The sequence below is a fragment of the Microcebus murinus genome, chromosome 7 (assembly GCF_040939455.1).
Source record: "Microcebus murinus isolate Inina chromosome 7, M.murinus_Inina_mat1.0, whole genome shotgun sequence".
Classification (NCBI taxonomy): Eukaryota; Metazoa; Chordata; class Mammalia; order Primates; family Cheirogaleidae; genus Microcebus; species Microcebus murinus.
Genome location: NC_134110.1, coordinates 678,066 through 699,332, shown reverse-complemented (window position 1 = coordinate 699,332; position 21,267 = coordinate 678,066).

The window sequence follows — 21,267 nt, the reverse complement described above, 5'->3', positions numbered from 1 at the left end:
GAGGAAGACGTGTGAAGGAATCATCTAGCGATTTAGCAGGACGCCGGAGATCTTTCTTTTTAATTAAAAACCACAACGCCGAGAGCAGGCGGCGGCACGTTAAACCGCAGAGCTCTGGCTCGCTCTGTGTTCACGGGAACGTCCGTGTAAGGGGATCACATTGAAGTGTTTAATTGTGACCTACAAAGGCCCTGGACCTCTGGGGTGTCTGGGGAGAGAGACGGGGGACCCTGGTGCCTCTTCCTTGCCCCCCATTTCCCTGCAGGAGGGGTGTCCTGCAGCGGGGGGTCCTCTAGAGCCACCCCCGCAGGGCCATGGGCTCCCGGGCGTGCTGCATGGCGAGTGTTGCTATTTCTGTCACTCTCTGTCTCTTTGATGCCTCCCAGCGTCCCTCCTGCGGTCGCCCTTCTCCGTTCTTCAGTGTTTTAATTAATGTTGTTTAATTATACTCGGCCTCCCGAGGCTTCCCCAGGGGGGGATTCAATGCAAGGGGCTCGGCGAATGAACTCCCCCGCCCTGTGCACGCCTGTCACCGAGAGCTTCCCAGCCGGGGCTCGCCCGGTCGTTCCCGGGACATCGGTGTTGCCAGAGAAGGGATGGACGGACGGACGGGGGGGCGTCTGGGGGGAAAGGGGCCAGACGAGTGACCGGTCTGTGTCCCCGCAGTTCCGTCCCGTAGGGCGAGGGCACCGGGTGGCGGGCGTGCCAGGGGGCAATGTTTTAGGTCTGCCCTCTCGAGATTTTCCGGCTGGGCCTGAGAATTAAGTTGACATAAGGCAGATAAAGCTGGGCGCGGTGGCTCACGCCTGCAATCCTGGCACTCTGGGAGGCCGAGGCAGGAGCATCGCTCAAGGTCAGGAGTTTGAGACCAGCCTGAGCAAGAGCCAGACCCTGTCTCTACTAAAAATAGAAAGAAATTACTTAGCCAACTAAAAATACATAGAAAAATAAACTAGCCGGGCATGGTGGGGCATGCCTGTAGTCCCAGCTACTCCGGAGGCTGAGGCAGGAGGATCGCTTGAGCCCAGGAGTCTGAGGTTGCTGTGAGCGAGGCTGACGCCACGGCACTCTAGCCTGGGCAACAGAGTGAGACTCTGTCTCGAAAAAAATAAAAGGCAGATTAGCAGGAGGAGAACATGCACACGTATTTAAATACACGTTTTTTTTCTGGCTAACAAGCCTTTTGTGGGGAGAGGAAGCCCCAAAGACGCGGTCAAAGGGGAACATACGTGCTGAGTGGCACAGAGCGGTGAGTTGTGAGGACCAGGCACGGCCAAGGGGCTGGGCAGGGCCCTGGGTGGGGCTGTGAGCAGGAGGGGGGTCAGTGTAACAAGGTCTGCACAGATTTCCCTCGACCTCAGCTCTCTATTCTTGGTGGTGACAATGACACTTTCCTCCTGGCGTGGAGAAGGCGTCACTCGGGAATTTCACCTCCTGCTTTGAGGAAGGAAGGTCAGAGTGTTGTCTCTGCACCTGCTATTTTTTAAGTGCCTTTAGCTCAAAATAGCCAACGTGCCGGCATGGCATATTTGGGGTGGTGTGTTCTTTTTCTTTTTATTTTTTTGAGACAGCGTCTTGCTCTGTTGCCTGGGCTAGAGCAACCTCCAACTCCTAGGCTCAAGCGATCTTCCTGCCTCAGCCTCCCGAGTAGCTGGGACCACAGGCATGTGCCATCATGCCTGGCTAATATTTTTTCTATATATTTTTAGTTGTTCAATTAATTTCTTTCTATTTTTAGTAGAGACGGGGTCTTGCTCTTGCTCAAGCTGGTCTCGAACTCCTGACCTTGAGCAATCCGCCCCGCCTCGGCCTCCCAGAGTGCTGGGATGACAGGCGTGAGCCACCGCGCCGGCCCAGAACTTGAAATTTGAACCCAGCTCGGCAGGTGTTGGGCAACCCTCAGCACTGAGGCTGCGGATTGTGGACAGGGCACATTTCCTGGCCGGAAGAGACCCTGGAGTCCATCTAATCCAGTCGTTGCTTTTAGGCAAAGGGGAGATTCGGTTTGGAGCCTGTGTTGGCCCCGAGTCGGTGGGAGGGGAAGTCTCCCGGGCGTCGGTCTGGTGCTTTCCCTCCGCCTTCCTGCTGCCCGGGTTCCGCAGCGGAACAGGGCAGGTGGCCGTGTCCAGCTCAGTCTACCGAACACGTACTGAATGTGCATTGTAGACCGGGCACCTTGATGGGGAGTGGGAGGGAGGAAGTGAAAGGGTTAATGCAGAGGTCGGAAGGGCCTGGCCTGCAGGGCTGGCCAGGAGAACACGCGAGTGACCTGGACAGGGTCTGAGGTCACAAGCTTCAGAGACTGCGGGGAGGGGCGGGGACCTCGGCAAACTGGGAAAGAGAAGGCAGCCACCGAGATTCCAGTGACGGGGGATGCGTGGAAAGTGAGGCTTCGAGCTGGAGCTCGTTTTATCTCTTTAAAAGGAAAGCAGGAGGCCGGGCGTGGTGGCTCACGCCTGTCATCCTGGCACTCTGGGAGGCCAAGGCGGGAGGATCACTCAAGGTCAGGAGTTCGAGACCAGCCTGAGCAAGAGCCAGACCCCTGTCGCTACTAAAAATAGAAAGAAATTAATTGGCCGACTGAAAATATATAGAAAATATTAGCCGGGCGTGGTGGGGCATGCCTCTAGTCCCAGCTACTCGGGAGGCTGAGGCAGGAGGATCGCTTGAGCCCAGGAGTCTGAGGTTGCTGTGAGCGAGGCTGATGCCACGGCACTCACTCTAGCCTGGGCAACAGAGTGAGACTCTGTCTCAAAAAAAAAAGAAAAAGAAAAAAAAAGCAGGAGCCCAGATTATATAAAGTTTCTAGATTTTAAAATGTTAAAAATGGATTTTAGAGTAAAACACCAGGTGAGCAAGGAAAAAAAAAAATAATAAAATAGAGCTTTGGATCAGAGGCAGCCGGTTTGTGACTCTGGCGTAAAGGAGCAAGTCAGTCAGGAGACCAGCTCTCCACGGGCTTGCGGCCTGGCACCTCCCAGGAAACGCCCCTGACCCTACCTGGGCTGGGGTTTCCTCTGAGCTCCCCAAGCTTATCTGCCCACCCTGACCACAGCCCACCGCCATGGCCTGTTCTGCGGCCGTCGCTGCCGTGGTCTGCGCTTGGTCCACTCATCGGGGCAGGGGGAGCCGGCCATGGGCCCGTGCGGTTTCCCACAGCAACCCAGAGGGTGTGCGGGCTCCGGCCCCCCCATCCATGGCAGCAAGGGGAGAGCCAGGTGGGGCTGCCCTCACCCCACAACCCTAGCTTAGGGCTTCAGACCTCTGGCTGGACATTCCATGGAGACTATTACTGTGTTTCCCTGAAAATAAGCCCTACCCATAAAATAAGCCCTAGCAGGATTTCTAAACATTTGTGCAATAGAAGCCCCACCCTGAAAATAAGCCCTAGTGACGGGCGTGGCTACACAGCGCATCTGCACAACCCGTGCGTGTCGTCACGGAGCGGGAAAGAAGACGAGCAGCCCTTCTCATCTGCCCCGTGAGAGCTCTAGTGCTCCACAGGAGAGATCGGGGCTGATGGTTCTAAAGGAAATAGAGTCATAGGAAATTCAGGATGGAATTTGGGGTTTGGAGAGTGATGATGATGTTCCAGAAGAAGACAACTTCACTATATTTGAATCAATGTAGATGGTTGTACTTTAAAAAAATAACACAACCCCTGAAAATAAGCCCCAGCATGTCTTCTTGAGGAAAAATAAATATAAGACCTGTCTTGTTTACGGGGAAACACAGTACTTGGGATACAGCCACGTCTGTCCACCCACGGATTCTCACATGCATGACCCCACAGTCCCCCAGCCTCCCTGCCAGCCCAGGGCATGCTTCCTCCACACGGCTCCTCCCCACAGCTCTGCACGTGCCCTCTCAGCCTGACCTACAGGTTTCTCTCTTACAGACAGTAATAAAAGGACATCCATTCTCTCTGGACCTGCCGTTGACCAGCGAGGAATCTGTGTCTGCCAGAGGGAGACTTGCTCGTTGCAGGTTAGTGATTACAAATGGTTCTCCCCTGGTCCTCAAGTGGAGTTGGTGGTCTGTGTCACATGGAAGAAGCAGCCTGTTCCCCACGGTCTGTGTCCCACAGGAAGGGGAGGCTTTCCCACAGGAAGGGGAGGCTTTCCCACAGGCAGGTAGGAGGGGGTGTGCAGGGCCTGGCCAGGCGAGGAGGAGTTTGTTGCTACAGGACATGCCAGCCAGGAAAGGGCTTGACCTTGACCTTGGCATCAGAACCCAGGTAAGGGTGGCACAGGGATGGCAGGGGAGGCACGTACAGGGATAAAGGCAGACACCCGACTTCCACGTGGTACACCAGATGGATGTGGGCACCGAGGAGCCAGGCAGAGCTTGGTGAGCACAAGTCACCGGTGCGTACCTCCCACCGACGGCTGTGTTGCTACTCCCGGAGCAGGCTGGGCCCTGCGTCTGGGCCATGGCCGAGCCCCCAGGCCTCCTGCAGGTGTGCGTGGGGATGGCCTGGGACCAACCAGCCCAGGAGTTTGTTCCCAGCCCCACTTTGCTCACGAAATTCTTGTTACCCACTTGATGACCAGGTTTGTGCTTTGGAAATCCTACCCTATCTCTGTGCTAGGAAAGGCAAGCGTGTTTGTGGCTGGTCGTGCCGTTGTTTCACTAAGGGGGGGGGGAGTCTGTCCTCCCCACTCCCTTTCGTCCAAAGACCCAGGACTCTTTGGCCAAACTCCTTTTAGTGCTGTCCTGTCCTGGGGCTCTCTTCCCATACCGTGGCTCCTCCCTTAACCGCTTTGCTTCCTGTTCTTTCAGCAGTCTCCCTGCCTCGGTGCCAGCTTGCGGGTGAGCCAGCTCACGGGTAAGCTGGCTCGTGTGACCACACAGGCAGAGTGAGGGCGCTGGGAGGTGGAGCGGGGGATGCCACACTGTGGGCTCTGGGGCCAACCCGGCCCTCTCCCTGTCTCTGCAAATAAAGTTTTATTGGAACACAGCCATGCCTGCATATTTACACACTGTCTGTGACTGCGTTTGTCCAGCAGAGGCAGAGTTGAGTAGTTCCAGCAAAGACCTGTGACCATCAAAGCCTAAAATGTTCACTATAGGACCTTTCACAAATGTTGCTGACCCATGTAGTAGAGCAATGGTGGGTTGGAGCCAACACACGTGACTTCAAACCCTGGCTCTGCACTTTCTAGCTGGGGTGTGCAGGGAGCCACTCTGGACTTCAGGTTCCTCCTCTAGGGAGCAGGGATGATGGCCCCTCTGCACAGGGCTGGTGCAGGCCTCAGCAGACAGGAAACACGAGAGCCCTTCACACACTGCAGGCTGCTGCGTAGACGTCAGATGTTGCGATTTCTTCCTTTCCCCCTGAGCCTTCCGGGTTGCTCCAGTTCCTTAATTTGATTCTCCTTGGTTATTTCCGTGACTGTGACTGCAGCTATTAAAACCTGCAATTTGCGGGCAGAGCTAATGCTAATTTTCTAGTCAGCCTACCTTTCTGCAGGCTGTCAAATGGCAAGGCTATTTTTAAATAAGCATGGATTGTGTAGAAGAATTGGTTCATGAATGAAACCCACAATCATATATTTTACTCCAAGAGTTTAAAAAATTCATTTCAACCTCTGTGAAAAGCAATACGAAGATACCTTAAAGCAATACAGGTGGATCTACCATTTGATCCAGCAATACCACTAATGGGTATCTACCCAAAAGAACAAAGGACAATCTACAATAAAGACACCTGCACTCGAATGTTTATAGCAGCACAGTTCACAATTGCAAAGCTGTGGAGACAACCCAAGTGCCCATCAATACATGAGTGGATTAATACAATGTGGTCTATGTATACCACGGAGTTCTATTCATCTATAAGAAACAACGGTGATCTAGCACCTCTTGTATTTTCCTGGATAGAGCTGGAGCCCATTCCATTGAGTGAAGTATCCCAAGAATGGAAAAACAAGCACCACATATACTCACCAGCAAATTGGTATTAACTGATCAGCACCTAAGTGGACACATAGGAATTACATATATCGGGTGTCAGGCAGGTGGGGGAGGAGGGGATGGGTATATACATACATACTGAGCGAGATGTGCACCGTCTGGGGGATGGACATGCTTGAAGCTCTGACTCGAGGGGGGAGGGGATAAAGGCAATACACGTAACCTTAACATTTGTACCCCCATAATATGCTGAAATTAATGTTATTAATTATAAAAATTTAGCAATAAGAATATTCTCACGACATTAAAAAATATTTCTTTTCTTCTTAAAAAAATGCTGAAATTAAAAATAGAATTCCAGTTTATCTATTCTCTGTTCACTGAAGAAATCGTACCTGACTGGTAACTATGTTTAGATTCTCCTGCCGCCTTCTTTGGTCCAATATTCTGTTCGGTTCCCGTGGCGATTTTGCGCGTGCATTTAGGAGGAGAGTCCGTGAGGGCTCTCGGGGGCCAACATGGAGCATGCGTGTGTCACGTGTGCTGCTCAGTGGCTGAGCTGGTGCGTGTGAGAAACAGGGAACCTGAGGTGGCAGTGGGCACGGGGCGGCCCCCGTGCTTCCCCCCGGGGGTGGGGGTGTGAACGGAACAAACAGTCCAGATTACGGGATGCAAAAAAAATGCCCGGTACGCAGGCTCAATGGAGGGCCCGGCTCTGCCCTGCAGGACTGAGTCGTTTGTAGAGGCAGCAGAAAAAATTGCTGGAGGTGCAAACCAGTGGCCTTTGGGGCCAAATAAAGCCCGTGGACTTGCTTTCTTGGCTCACTCTGCAGTGCGTGTGTATTTTTATGCATTGTCTGGGCGTCTGCAGGTGACGATGCCCGTTCCTTCTCCGCTTCTGCCCTCACGGCTGTGTGACGTGTCGTGGCAGCTTCTCGGCCCCCTAAACGCCGAGATTTGCAACTCTCACCTGGCCGTGGTGGGCGGTCTTTGCTGTCAGGCGGAATCCAACGCCGTGGCCCCTTCAGTGAGCTGCTGCAAGCTCAGCGCAGGCAAGGGCTCCTTTTCTTTAGACCGCAGGGGTCCTCAGACCTTTCAAACAAGGGGGCCAGTTCACCGTCCCTCAGACCGCTGGAGGGCCGGACTACAGTTTAAAAAAAACGATGAACAAATTCCTATGCACGCCACACGTATCTTATTTTTAAAGTAAAAAAAAACACGGGCAGAAACGCCTGCATGCGGCCCACGAGCCGTAGTTTGAGGACGCCTGGGCTAGAGAGGAAAGAGGTTTTGCAGCCAGATGAGGGTTCGGGGCTCTAGATAAGCAGGGAGGCCCGGGCAGGACCGTGGCACCCTCAAGGGCAGCCCGAGTGTGCTCAGGGGGTGAGGACAGCTCGGGCAGCAGGAAGCAGCATCAGGGCATGAGGGCAGCGTCAGCTCCTCTTGGCTGCGCCCACGCCTGGCCCACGGGCACGCTGGGCAGCGGCCCGGGACGAGGCCTCACCCCCCGTCCCGTTGCCGCCCCTGCGAGGCCTGGCCTGCACTGGGCGCGACCCCAGGTGGGAGCCTGCAGGTTTGCAGATGTCGGGGGCGGAGGGTTGCGTTGCGCTGTGGATCCGTTTTTCCCTCCCTCGTTCGTCGTCTTCCTGGCCTTGCCCTCACGCAGCAAGGAGCTGGGGTGGAGCGTGCCCATGTGCAGTGAGACGGGCATAGTAGGTGGCGACAGGCTCCGTGTGTCTCGCTCACAGACTCGCCGGAGTCTGGCCTGAGCACAGTTTGCGCCGAGAGAGATAGGGGGACGTCCCTGTCTGTCCCCGACTTTGCTGTCAAAGGGATAAATGCCGGCGGGCGGCAGTCCAGCACCCTTCCCTGTGTGCCCCTTGGGCAGGCAGGTGAAGCATATGGACCCCCTGTTGAGCTGGGATTCTAAATGCATAAAATAAAATATGTAGCGTTGTGTATTGTGTATTCAGGAAAACCAAGCAGTGAAATAATCACTGAAACAGCATTACGTCGGTTAAATAACACGATGTAGTGGAAGGTCCAATAAATACCACGGTGTCAAAGCAACGAGAGGCGCAAACAATTTTGAAAAACTTGCAGCAACTGTAGGGTGGTATGAAGATATTTGTGACTTCTATCAGTGAGAAAGCCCGAGGTAATTCTGCTACTACCACTGTGGCTTATTCATGGTTGAAGGAAAAGCCAAATTTCTTTTTTTTTGAGACAGAGTCTCACTCTGTTGCCAGGGCTAGAGTGAGTGCCGTGGCGTCAGCCTAGCTCACAGCAACCTCAAACTCCTGGGTTCAAGCGATCCTCCTGCCTCAGCCTCCGGAGTAGCTGGGACTACAGGCATGCCCCACCATGCCCGGCTAATTTTTTCTATATATTTTTAGTTGGCCAATTAATTTCTTTCTATTTATAGTAGAGATGGGGTCTCGCTCTTGCTCAGGCTGGTTTCGAACTCCTGACCTCGAGTGATCCTCCTGTCTCGGCCTCCCAGAGTGCCAGGATTACAGGCGTGAGCCACCACACCCAGCCTGTAAAAGCCAAATTTCTATTGGACGTCATCGAAAATAGAGATGTGATTTTTTTTCACCTGTCCAGTACGTGGATTAAGAATCTCCGCTGGTGACTTCCCACTAAGTCAGATGCCTGTTTGGGGCTGCAGTGTGTGCATTCTGCAGCCTTCAGTAAATGGCCCTCAATTTGTATTTTGTTGACTGGGCATTGAGTTTTCTTTTCACTATCTATGGAGATAACGTGATTCTCCTTATTAGCTCTGTTAACATGGTGAGTCACGTTACTGGTTTCTCTCGCCTTGAGCTCTCCCTGCACGCTGGGGTGAGGGAGCCGTCCCTGGCTCAGACGGGCCGAGACCCCAAGTCAGCAGAGCGGGAGCCCATTGCTCCTTCCCACGATTAGCAGGGCGTGACTTGTTGACCAGCAGAGAGAACTGTCCCTCGGGGCAGACGGCCAAGCACCTGTGGCTTCACACGCGGTACCAGACAGTAGAGGGTAGAATGCAGACGTCTTCCTCTCTTGTGCTATGCAAGCACGCCAGGCGTCTTGTTGTCCGCAAACGGTACCAGGCGTGGAAGGGCATCTCTTGTGCTGCGTCTGGAGGCGCAGGTGCTGTTTGGTGCCGTGGGGAGTCACGTACCAGAAAGTAGCCGGGAAACCAGCCGCGGGACGCCTGCCAAATTGAACAGTACAAAAATAAAACGACTGGTGCTTTAAGCGCTGCAGTCTTGTACCCTCTTTTGTGTCTGTGTGTGTGTGTGTTTTTCTTTTTTTGTCTGTCTTTCCGTGTCCATCCCCTGTCCCACAATCGGGCCATGACACTGGGGGCTCTGTCCTCCCCAACCCTCTTCCCTGGAGGCATCTGAACTTCTTTCCTTTTCGCTCCAAGCAGTTCTGTTCCGATCCGTTCTCGCTCGGTTCCCAGCAGCCGCCCCTCCGCGGGGGGCTCAGTCCTTTCCCCGAGACTCCGGCTGCCCCTCCCCCAACCCCCCCAGACCTGCCGTGGCAGTCACCGGGCGACTCGCCCGCTTGTCACTCGCAGAACGTGGCAGGTCCCTTCCAATGTCGGCTGTCCTCGCTCGCATCGGCTGGTCGCACCCTCAGGTCTCGGTGGACCCTTCCCTTTGGGAGCAGGGATGCCACGGAGGTGCACGGGTGTGAAGCCCACAGATGGGCCCCGAATTGCAGCCGGGGCCACTGAGTCACCGGCTCGCCATTTGCACAGGACGAGGGTCTGGAGAGAAAAGGTCACCGGTGCCCCGTCCCGGGGTCCCTTCCTCCTCAAGTTCCCCGGGACTGACTGTGAGTCCCCCTTCTCACTGGGGCCCCCAGCCCCGCTGACGTGTCCCAGAAGGTGGCTGGAGTCTCCTCCCTCGGTTGCTGTCTTGACCGGGCCAGCACCTGGTGCGTGGCGGTCAGCAGACCGTCCGGAGAGAGACAGATCCCACTGGCCGAGCTCAGGCCAACCTTTCTTTCTTTCTTTCTTTTTTTTTTAATTTCAGCATGTTATGGGGGTACAAATGTTAAGTTTACGTATATTGCCCATTCCCCCTCCCACCTGCCCGACGTCCGATAAATGTTTTTCCTGTATGTCCACTCAGGTGCTGATCCATTAACACCAATCTGCTGGTGAGTGCACGTGGTGCTTGTTGTTCCATGCTTGGGACACTTCACCCAGTAGAATGGGCTCCAGCTCCAGCCAGGAAAACACAAGAGGTGCGAGATCACCGTTGTTTCTTAGAGCTGAATAGTACTCCATGGTGTACATATGCCACATTGTATTAATCCATTCATGAATTGATGGGCACCTGGTTGCCCATCAATTGTTTCCACACCTTTGTGATTGTGAACTGTGCTGCTATAAACGTTCGAGTGCAGGTGTCCTTTTTGTAGAGTGTCATTGGATCTTTTGGGTAGATGCCCAGTAGTGGGATTGCTGGATCAAATGGTAGATCCATTTGTATCGCTTTGAGGTATCTCCATATTGCTTTCCACAGAGGCTGAACCAGTTTGCAGTCCCACCAGCAGTGTGGGAGTGTTCCTCTCTCTCCACAACCACGCCAGCGTTTATCTTTTGGGGACTTTTTGATAAAGGCCATTCTCACTCAGGCCTGCCTTCCCGCCGGAGAAGGGGCCGCCCGAGCCCCGCTGGGCTCCGTGGACAGCTCGGCAGCCGTTCCGCTCGGCGGCTAACCGGGTAAGTGCCGGCAGCGTCGGATCCCTTGGAGGCAAGTCCTGGCTTTGGGGCATTCACGTAAAACCTCTCTCCCTCAGTTTCCTCGTTTGTGGATGGGGACTCCCTATAAGTGTGGACCTGGGGAGGGACCGAAATCCTCAGACCACGCGGCACCGTGCCTGGCCCGGGGACCCTCGGTGGCGCTGGCTGTCTCCGCGGTGGGGCGCCCGCCGGCTGCTCAGGTGCACGTCCTAATGTCCGAGGCTGCAGCAGCCGGGAGCCGCCTCACTCGGAATGCTGTCAGCCGCAGCAGAGAACTCGACGCGCGGGGGTTTGGGCAAGGAAGGCTTCGATCACTCGCATGCTGAGAAGTCTGGCGTGGGACGGGCCCCTGGGTGGGAGGGTTCAGGGGTGTCACCAAGAACACAGCTTCTCTGTCCCTCCCTGTCTTTCCACACCAGCCTCAGGGGCTGGCGGCCAGCAGAGACCGGGGCCACCCACCTCCCTCCAGTTCGCACGGGCCGGAGGGTTTGAGAGAGCGCCTGTCCCCGGACCGTGCGGTGGCCGCGCTTCCCTGCTGTCTGACGAGGTCTACACTGCCGGGAGTTGCCCTGAGCCGGTGACAACCGCTCAGGGGATGGCACAGGACTCAGCGTGGACCGGCAGCTCCAAAGACGCCCAAGTACGAGAACCACCTGCAGAGCTCAGAGAACGCCGTTTCCCAGGCCCAAGTGAGTCTGACTCAGCAGGGACAGGGCCCAGGTACCGTGTCTCCCCGAAAATAAGACGGGGTCTTCTGTTTACTTTTCCTCAAGAAGACACGCTAGGAGCCGGGCGAGGTGGCTCACACCTGTAATCCCAGCACGCTGGGAGGCCGAGGCGGGCGGATTGCTCGAGGTCAGGAGTTCAAAACCAGCCTGAGCGAGAGCAAGACCCCGTCTCTACTATAAATAGAAAGAAATTAATTGGCCAACTAATACATATAGAAAAAATTAGCCGGGCATGGTGGCGCATGCCTGTCGTCCCAGCTACTCGGGAGGCTGAGGCAGGAGGATCGCTTGAGCCCAGGAGTTGGAGGTTGCTGTGAGCTAGGCTGACGCCACGGCACTCACTCTAGCCTGGGCAACAGAGTGAGACTCTGTCTCCAAAAAAAAAAAAAAGAAGACTCGCTAGGGCTTATTTTCAGGAGATATGCTATTTTCCCCTCAAAGCCTCAGCCTGCAGCACGCACAGGACGGCCGGGACCCGACAGGGGGAGCCGACCTTGCTGGTGGGGCTGCCCGCACCTTTCCGGTCACCTCTGGGATAGCAGCTGTCACGATGGGGCGGATGGGAAGGGCTGCTCGTGTTCTTTCCCGCTCCGCGACGACACGCACGGGTTGTGCAGACGCTGCGCAGCCACGCCCGTCACCAGGGCTGATTTTCGGGGTGGGGCTTCTATGGCGCACATGCTTAGACATCCCGCTAGGGCTTGTTTTATGGGTAGGGCTTATTTTCGGGGAAACACGGTACCTGCAGTTTGCTTCCTCCACCTGCGCTTCCGGCCGCAGGTGACCGCATTTACGATCTGCTCTTGACTCAAAGCAGAAGTTTGATTTTACACTGTGGGAGATGGCGAAGTTTCAATTTGGGTTGTTCTCACATACAAATCGGTCGCCCTGGGTCCCCTCACATTGCCAGTGCTCGCCAGGCCTCCCGGCTTCCTTCCTGCTGCTCAACCCCCGCCTTGGTCGTCTGCCTGGACGGTGTCCTTGTCAGCCCCTCGGGTCCCCAGCTCCAGCCCCCTGAACTCCTGCCAGGCTCCCAACCACGGCCACCGACCTCCTTCGAAGCTAGTGTCCCTGGGCCCCGCTCCTCCACTCCGCTCTTCCTCCGTGTGGTTCTCGGTATGACGTTAGTTTATCGCAGACGCAGTCACTTCCCTGTCGTGTTCAGGACACTCTGGTGGCTGCTCGGGGACTTCAGGACAAAATCGAGACTCTCTCCTGGCATCCAAGGCTTTGCCTTCTTCCCTGGGCTTCCTTGCTCCTGCTCAGGGCCTGCCTGGGAACTAACCAGCTTTATGGGTTTACGGTTCATGGGGGTTATTGGGAAGGAGGCCAGGGGCAGAGTTTTTTTTTTCCTCCAAGTCAGAGTCTCACTCTGTTGCCCAGGCTTGCGTGCTGTGGCGTCAGCCTCGCTCACAGCAACCTCCAACTCCTGGGCTCAAGCAATCCTCCTGCCTCAGCCTCCTGAGTAGCTGGGACTACAGGCATGCGCCACCATGCCCGGCTAACTTTTTCCTATATATTTTAGTTGTCCAATTAATTTCTTCCTATTTTTGGTAGATACGGGGGTCTCGCTCTTGCTCAGGCTGGTTTCGAACTCCTGACCTTGAGCGATCCTCCCGCCTTCACCTCCCAGAGTGTTGGGATGACAGGCGTGAGCCATAGTGCCCAGCCTCGGTTTTTAAACTCATGGAAACACTAAACACAAAAAAATCGTGATGATTTCGGAATGTATCAGCGCCAGGTAAAGATTAGTTGTGACTGTGGCCTCGTCTGATGCAGATTCCGCTTGTGAACAGTGATTTATCGGAGCCGCCTCCACGTCAACACGAACCGAGACGCGTTGACCATAAAGCTGTTCTCGCAAGTGCCCACCGTGGGCCAGGTGAAGCGGACGGCAGGTGAGGAGGTGCAGGTGCTGATAACGCAAGAGCCCCCACGCGGCCCGGCGTATGAGTTCTAGCTTGTTCTAGCATACTAGTGCTAGCTAGTTCTAGCTTCTCATCGCATTTATCGATTCTTTGTCTTTTTGCCTCCCCTTTGGCTCAAGGGGCCGGCTGCAACCCCGTGCAAAGCTCTGGAGGGCAGGAACGTCATCAGTTTGCTCTTAAACGCCTGGATGGAACGCAAGCAGCAGGGAGCAGCAGTCAAGGTGAGTGGAAACAGCGGGGGCCTCAGCGGCCTGGGGCCCGGTTTCCTGGCAGCAGATACGTTTTCGCAGCCCAAACCCGATCTCTCCCGGTCACGTTTGCTGTGAGATCTTTAAAAAAAATCCTCTGAGTGGAGGTGACTTGTTTTCTGGTTAGAAATAAATGATGGTGAGAGGACGGGCAGGGAGAAGACAGGACGGACGGGGTCGCGGGAATGGGATTTATGGGCTTTCACCTGCTCGTGGCGGCCAGAGAGCCCTTCAGCCGTGTCAGCCCCTCGGCAGACGCTGGGTAATCACTCACAGCGGCTCTGGGAGGCGGAGAGGTGGGCTTGTTTCGGTCAGAAGGTGAAGCAATAAATAACAAGTTAGCAAGCGTCCCTGGCCAGGCGGATGCAGACTTTGATGGATTTCCTGAGACTCTTTGGGGTCCACGAGTCCCATCTATAAACTCCAGGTTGGCTGCTAGGACATGGGACTGCAGTGGGGCACCGTTAGAGGGTCTTTTACCAGTTTGGGACGGCGCCCATCGGCCGCGACACCTCGCCCACAGCCGGCACCCACAGTCCACACGGCGGTCTGTGCTGCGCATTGACGACGCGTCCGTCTTGCTCTCGTGTGACGAGGAAAGCTTGAGAGCACTGGAAGCTTGTTCTACTTTACAGGCAGCTTTGCTTGTCATGTATATCAGAATAGGTAACGTAAACATGTATGTTTTCATGACATTATTTTTAAATGTTCACAATTTTATTTTGATAAATGAAAAATTAGAAAAGTCACATCACGGCTGTTGGCTAAAGTAGACGCCTGCGTTCATCTGTGGCTGTCGACTACAGTCGACACTGGGCTGTGCACGTTCATCTGTGGCTGTCAACTACAGTCGACGCTGGGCTGTGCACATTCATCTGTGGCTGTCGACTACAGTCAACCCTGGGCTGTACACATTCATCTGTGGCTGTCAACTACAGTCGATGCTGGGCTGTGCATGTTCATCTGTGGCTGTCGACTACAGTCAATGCTGGGCTGTGCATGTTCATCTGTGGCTGTCAACTACAGTCGATGCTGGGCTGTGCATGTTCATCTGTGGCTGTCAACTACAGTCGATGCTGGGCTGTGCATGTTCATCTGTGGCTGTCAACTACAGTCGACACTGGGCTGTGCGCGTTCATCTGTGGCTGTCAACTACAGTCAATGCTGGGCTGTGCATGTTCATCTGTGGCTGTCAACTACAGTCGACACTGGGCTGTGCATGTTCATCTGTGGCTGTCAACTACAGTCGACACTGGGCTGTGCGCGTTCATCTGTGGCTGTCGACTACAGTCAATGCTGGGCTGTGCATGTTCATCTGTGGCTGTCAACTACAGTCGACACTGGGCTGTGCATGTTCATCTGTGGCTGTCAACTACAGTCGACACTGGGCTGTGCGTGTTCATCTGTGGCTGTCAACTACAGTCAACGCTGGGCTGTGCATGTTCATCTGTGGCTGTCAACTACAGTCGACGCTGGGCTGTGCATGTTCATCTGTGGCTGTCAACTACAGTCGATGCTGGGCTGTGCGCGTTTGTCTGTGGCTGTCAACTACAGTCAACACTGGTACCAAAGTGGTTAAAAACTGTGGTAAAGCACATATAACACTAAATGTACCATTTCGACCATTTACATGCACACTGTTTAGTAGCATTAATTATATTCACGGTGTGGGGCCACCACCACCACTGCCGGAACTTTCCTTTCCCCCCACGAGCAGAACTCTGCCCCCATGAAGCCACCGCTCTCTGTCCCGGCCTCCCCTCCAGCCCTTGGACACGGCTACTCTGCTTTCCGTCCCTCCTGGCCACCTGGATGTGTTCTGCAAATGAGATCGCACGGCACGTGGCCGCCTCTAACTCTGAGAAGCCGGCTTTATGAGATTTCCGCGGCAGGCCCTGCCTGGGCGAGGAGCCGTGAGGCTGGGCGGGCAGGGCCAGCTGGTGGGCGCAGGCTGGGTTGTCCCAGGGGCAGGCGTCGGGACCAGGGTGAGCGTGTAAACGGGTCGTTTGGGACGGGATCCCGCAAGAGCAGCAGATAGGAGAAGAGAGCAGGGAGGGAGGGAAGGAGGGCCCTGGGCAGGTGGCCCTGTGGGCTCAGGGTCAGTCCTGCCGGGAGGTGGGAAGGGCACACCGTGGAGCTTTCTACCAAGGATGAGAGATCTGGGGCGCTTGTCCCCCCGTTGCCACCCAGAGCTGGCAAGGGCTGCTGCTGGGCTGCCCCTCCCCCACCCTGCAGGCCGAGCCTGGACGCAGGAAGCCACGAGCCGGGGGGGCTGGGACGGCAGCTGCTGAGAGGCGTGGGTGTGGCGCCAATGGGCTCTTTTTTTTTGAGACAGAGTCTCACTGTGTTGCCCAGGCTAGAGTGAGTGCCGTGGCGTCAGCCTCGCTCACAGCAACCTCCAACTCCTGGGCTCAAGCGATCCTCCTGCCTCAGCCTCCCGAGTAGCTGGGACTACAGGCATGCGCCACCATGCCCGGCTAGTTTTTTCTATATATATTTTTAGTTGGCCAATTAATTTCTTTCTATTTATAGTAGAGACGGGGTCTCGCTCTTGCTCAGGCTGGTTTCGAACTCCTGACCTCAAGTGATCCTCCCGCCTCGGCCTCCCAGAGTGCCAGGATGACAGGCGTGAGCCGAGCGCCTGGCCAGCCTGTGGTTTATTTCTGAAGCCTTCTCGAATGCTGCTTTGGCAAAAGAAAAAAACGGGAAAAAAAAACGAGCCTGGTGTGCTGTGCGCATAGCGGAGCCCCAGCCCCGCGGGAGTCCGATATCAACCACATCTGCTGGTTCTAGCAAAGTCTCCAGCCCTCCCGGGAGGCCACAGTGGGGAAAGGAAGCGTGCAGCCTGGGCGGCCGTCTGCGCCGTCCACAACCCGGCCGGGGTCACCTCGAATGTCACGGAAGGCACCCTCGCCCTCCCGGAAGCACAGAGGGGCCTTTCACAGAGACCCTCGTCTGCCGTTTGAGACCCGACCCTGCCGCCGCTCGTTACTGCTTTTCCGAGAGTGTCTGTGAGCCGTGGCTTCCCTGGTGAGCCGCCCACGGCCCCGACACCACGCCCGGCCGCGGGGACAGCCGCCGGGGACGCGCCCGTCCGGCCGTCTGGGGGATGATTCATGACTTGCGTTTGGGCAGCCTGGTGATATTTCATTAATCCAAATGTCAGACAATCTAGTGCTAATGTGTTTGCGGTAGGGCTCAACGTTTTCAGTTTTTTTTTTTTTTTAAATAAGCATTTTAGATGCTGACTTTGGCTTTCTGTTTGAAAGATAATATTTAGAGGATACTGTTGGGGATGATACTAATACCTGTATTAATATTAGGGGATAACATTGAATAATTTATTTTGCTTTTTCTTTTTTTTTCTCGGTTCATTTGTAAACCGAGATTGCAGCTTTAATCTAGGAACGTGTGGGGAATTCCAAGCAGATCGCATCGCGCAGAGACGGGGACTCTGATTCTTGATTTGTGTCTGGGGAAAATGAGTGTTTCAGATGGCATATTCACAGGGAATCGAGGAGTAGGGTTCTGATTGTTTGTTTTTCACATTTTGAAAGCACCTCCTGCACGCCTCGATTTGCAAAGTGCTTTCGGAAATGCTGTCTCCTTCGACGTCATCTTCAGAACATTTCTGCTCAGTAGATATGATCATCTCCGTTTTATGGATGGGAACATCGAGCTTATGCGACTCATCTGCATCTCCCAGGTACCGCGTTTCCCCAAAAATAAGACTTGCCCATAAAATAAGCCCTGGCGGGATTTCTAAGCGTTTGTGCAATACAAGCCCCACCCCGAAAATCAGCCCTAGTGGCGGGCGTGGCTGCGCAGCGCGTCTGCACAACCCGTGCGTGTCGTAGCGGAGCGGGAACGAACACGAGCAGCCCTTCCCATCCGCCCCGTCGTGACAGCTGCTGTCCCAGAGGTGACCGGAAAGGTGCGGGCAGCCCCACCAGCAAGGGCGGCTCCCCCTGTCGGGTCCCGGCCGTCCTGTGTGTGCTGCGAGCTGAGGCTTTGAGGGGAAGATAGCACACCCCCTGAACATAAGCCCCAGGGTGTCTTCTTGAGGGAAAACAAATATAAGACCCTGTCTTATTTTGGGGGAAACACGGCAATAAGTTTCAAAAAACGGGTTTTAAACTCAATTCTCTGGCAGCTCCGCCTTTCCCTGCCTCGGACTGGGATGTTATTTCATTAATTTCTTTACCCATCGCCGTGATCAGCAAATACCCATCTCCTGCAGTTTCAGGCGTGAGCAAAATGTTAGGAGCACCGAGGCAACAACCGGTGTTTGTCCCTGAGGAGTTCCCGGTCGGATGGGGGCCTCGGGCGGGCCGTTGAGAACGTCAACTCAATATGCCAAGGCGCGAGACGATATTTTTAGAATAAGATTGTAATTCTGTACGCGTCCGTGGAGCGCTCGTACGATCCCCGTGCTGTGAGGAACGCCAGAGTTGTAAAGGAGAAGGATGTCAGGCTGGTGGCGGTCCCCCCGCCCCTCTCTAGAGTAAAAAGAGAACAGGCTCCCTGACCAGACCCCCCACAAACAACCGCCAGGCACCACCAGCCCCTCCCGTTTCTCAGGAACAGACAAAGACCACAGTGGGGAAAAAAAAAAAAAACCCAGCCCTTCCTGCCAAAAGTCCCTAACCCTCCTCAACAGTATAAAAGCTCACACCCCATACAAGCGGCTGTGACTTCTGAGGCCCCATTCTCCTGAGACCCCTGAACCTCACCCGGGAGCGCTCAACGACGCCACGTTGTTTGGCCCCACTCTCTCTCCCTCTCTCTGCCTGTTTCTTTCACCGCCGGAAAACCTTACAAAGGAGGCGTAGACCCCCCTGCTGGTGCCGCAGTCAGCCTGGTCAGGGACACGGAGGAGCGTTCCACCTCACCCTGCAAACTCAGGTGTGCGGGGAAGCACACCTGTGAGTCCACGACTCAGCTCAGTTCTGTCTCAGCTCACGTCACGCAAGAACGGAGGGACCGTGGCTCCCGTCAAGGGTGGCGAAGCTTCTTGCGCTTGCGTAGGTGCTGGGGGTGGAGGAGGCTCCCGACCCTGGACCCACCCAGGTAACAGAAAAAGCGTCTTTCCTTCCTGCCCACCTGGCCCCCCTTCCACGCTGCCTCCGTGTCACCTGTGGGGGGCTGGAAGCCTTCCTTCTTCTCTCCCTGGGCCACAGGTGGGAGGAGAGGTGGGTTCTGAGCCCACCTGAATACCTATGGAAGGTGGTTCATAGCTGCCTCCTTCACCCTTGACTCGCGGACCAAGGCTGTGCCCCCCAGAAAGGTGCCCGTCCCTTGGCCTGGGCTTTGACGTCGCCTGGCTGTCGTTTTCTCACGGGCTACCTGCTGTTTCTACCTTATTGATAGCAAATCCCAGGACACAGCTCCCAGGTAAGTAGAAAAGGAAGTGGCACATGGCATCCCAGGTACAATTCCTGAAAGTCCCAGAACCCTCAGGAACAGCAGTTTCAAATGCTCACAGTCCTCACCATCAGAGAGACAAACCCAGGACCGAAGTCTCACTAGAATTCCGGCAGGTAGAACCCATCCGGCACCTGGGGCCTGCACTGGGGTCCGTGATGCCCGTTTCCCTCCTGCTGTCACCAGGGAAGGGCACCTGGTTGTTCCACAAGGAGACAGAAAGTCAGACCAAGGGTGATCCGCCCACCCTGCCTGCTTGACAATCCCTCTCTCTGAGCGTTCCTTGCCTTGGTAAGGAGCAGCAAAGCAGAGTAGGGCTGGGAAATGGGTTCTACAAAAAAACAAACAAAAAAAACCTTGCAAAATAGAAGATGGGGAACAGCACCTGGTAGACGAAGAGGGAGAAGGTCCTTCTGGAAATGATCTGCTGTAAGATCTGGAAAAGCAGTTGCAAGAAGGTCTCTGGCAAACGCAGCACGAGGTAGAACTGCGGTGCGGGCAGGTCCCGAGGCCCAGGCAAACCTCAGCAATCCGGGAAGGCTGGGGCAGAATGTTCTGGGCTCCGGCTCCATGTTTTGGGCAGCACCACTGCCCCGGGCCTCCCGTGACCCTGCTGAACTATTCGAAGTTTCTCCTGAAGGCCTCGCTCCTGCCCTATCTCTGGGGCTGTCCGTGCACAGCCCCGACCTCACCGTGACACCTGCCCGGCCCAGCTGTGAAGGAACAGGTAGGTACCCCTACTCCGCAGGGGCCAACGGGGCTCCTGGGGCTTCCTTCCCTCTGTCTGCAGCCCACCACTTACGAGACATCACTGCACGACAATCGTTTTGTTTCTTAATTTGTAACCCCTGGCAGAGTCCGTTCTTATTGCTAGCACAGAATGAACCACTTCTATGTTGTGCGACCACCACTTAGTGGCCAATCTGTGTGGGCGAGCAAACACCTGTGGTGTCTCAGGTGTGCTCACGCCGACCCCCGTCTGCCCTACCTGGGACGGAGGCGTAAGCACCTGGCTCAGGTTCTCAGAGGCAGGGCACGGGGCTGGCTTTCCAACCCATGTTCTTTGGACAGCAAGTCCCGCGTTCTTTGCCATGAAGCTACAACCCTTTTTCCCAGAAACCGCAGAGGGGACAGGTGTGTGGAGGCCAATGGGCACAGGGCCAGCCGGTCTCGTCCCCTCATTGGGGTGAAGGTGGCGGTGCGCACAGAGGAGCTGGGGACCTGGAATGAGGACCCTTCCTCCTGCTCCCCAAGCCCTGGCCTCGGTGGGTCCAGGAGGTGGCTGGTCCAGGGAGCACACCGGCGTCTCCGTGGCTGGTTCCGTGGCTCAGCTGGGGCTCTGAGGGGAAGTCTAGGAGCTCCCGGGCCTGGACTCAGGTGCGTAAGAGTCAGGGTCTCGGGAAGCCACTACAGTGTCGTTACTATGGTGACAGTTGTCATCTCCTCATTTCTGTCCCCACAGTGCCGCTACCTGTCCCACTCGCCCCACGAGCAGTCGCTGCATCATACCCACCTCACCTGGAGACCGGTGCCTGCTGCCGGATGCAGAGACAGGCAGGTGCGCGAAGAAGAAAGACGTGTTTGGATGGAGAGAAGGTGAGGGGAGTTATCGATTACTTCAGTGACGGTAATTCTATAAAAAATTATGAGAAAAAGACTAAAAATGGTATTTTGCAACAAGGGAAAGGTCTTCAGTTAAGCCACCAAACATTTTTCCAAAGGACAGAGGACCTTTGTAATAATAGAAAAGGTTGATTACTTCACAGCTTGAGAAATAGCAAGTATTTTTCTTTAGCTTTAGTTGAGTTGTGAAACATCATCCGGTTAATATTTTGTGCATGTTTAATCTCAAAGAACTTCCAAATTTATAAAAAAAAAGGCTAATTCATGACTTAAAACATCAAAATTTTTTTCAGCATATTATGGGAGTACAAATGCTAAGGTTACGTATATTGCCCTTGCCCCCCTCCCCCCTCGGGTCAGAGCTTTGAGCGTGTCCATCCCCCAGATGGTGTACAACACACTCATTATGTTTGTACATACCCATCGCCTCCTCCCCCATCCCATCTGCCCGATGCCCGATAAATGTTATTCCTATGTGTCCACTCAGGTGCTGATCCGTTAATACCAATTTGCTGGTGAGTGCATGTGCTGCTTGTTTTTCCATTCTTGGGATACTTCACTCAGTAGAATGGGCTCCAGCTCTATCCAGGAAAATACAAGAGGTGCTGTATCACCGTTGTTTCTTATAGCTGAATAGTACTCCATGGTATACATATACC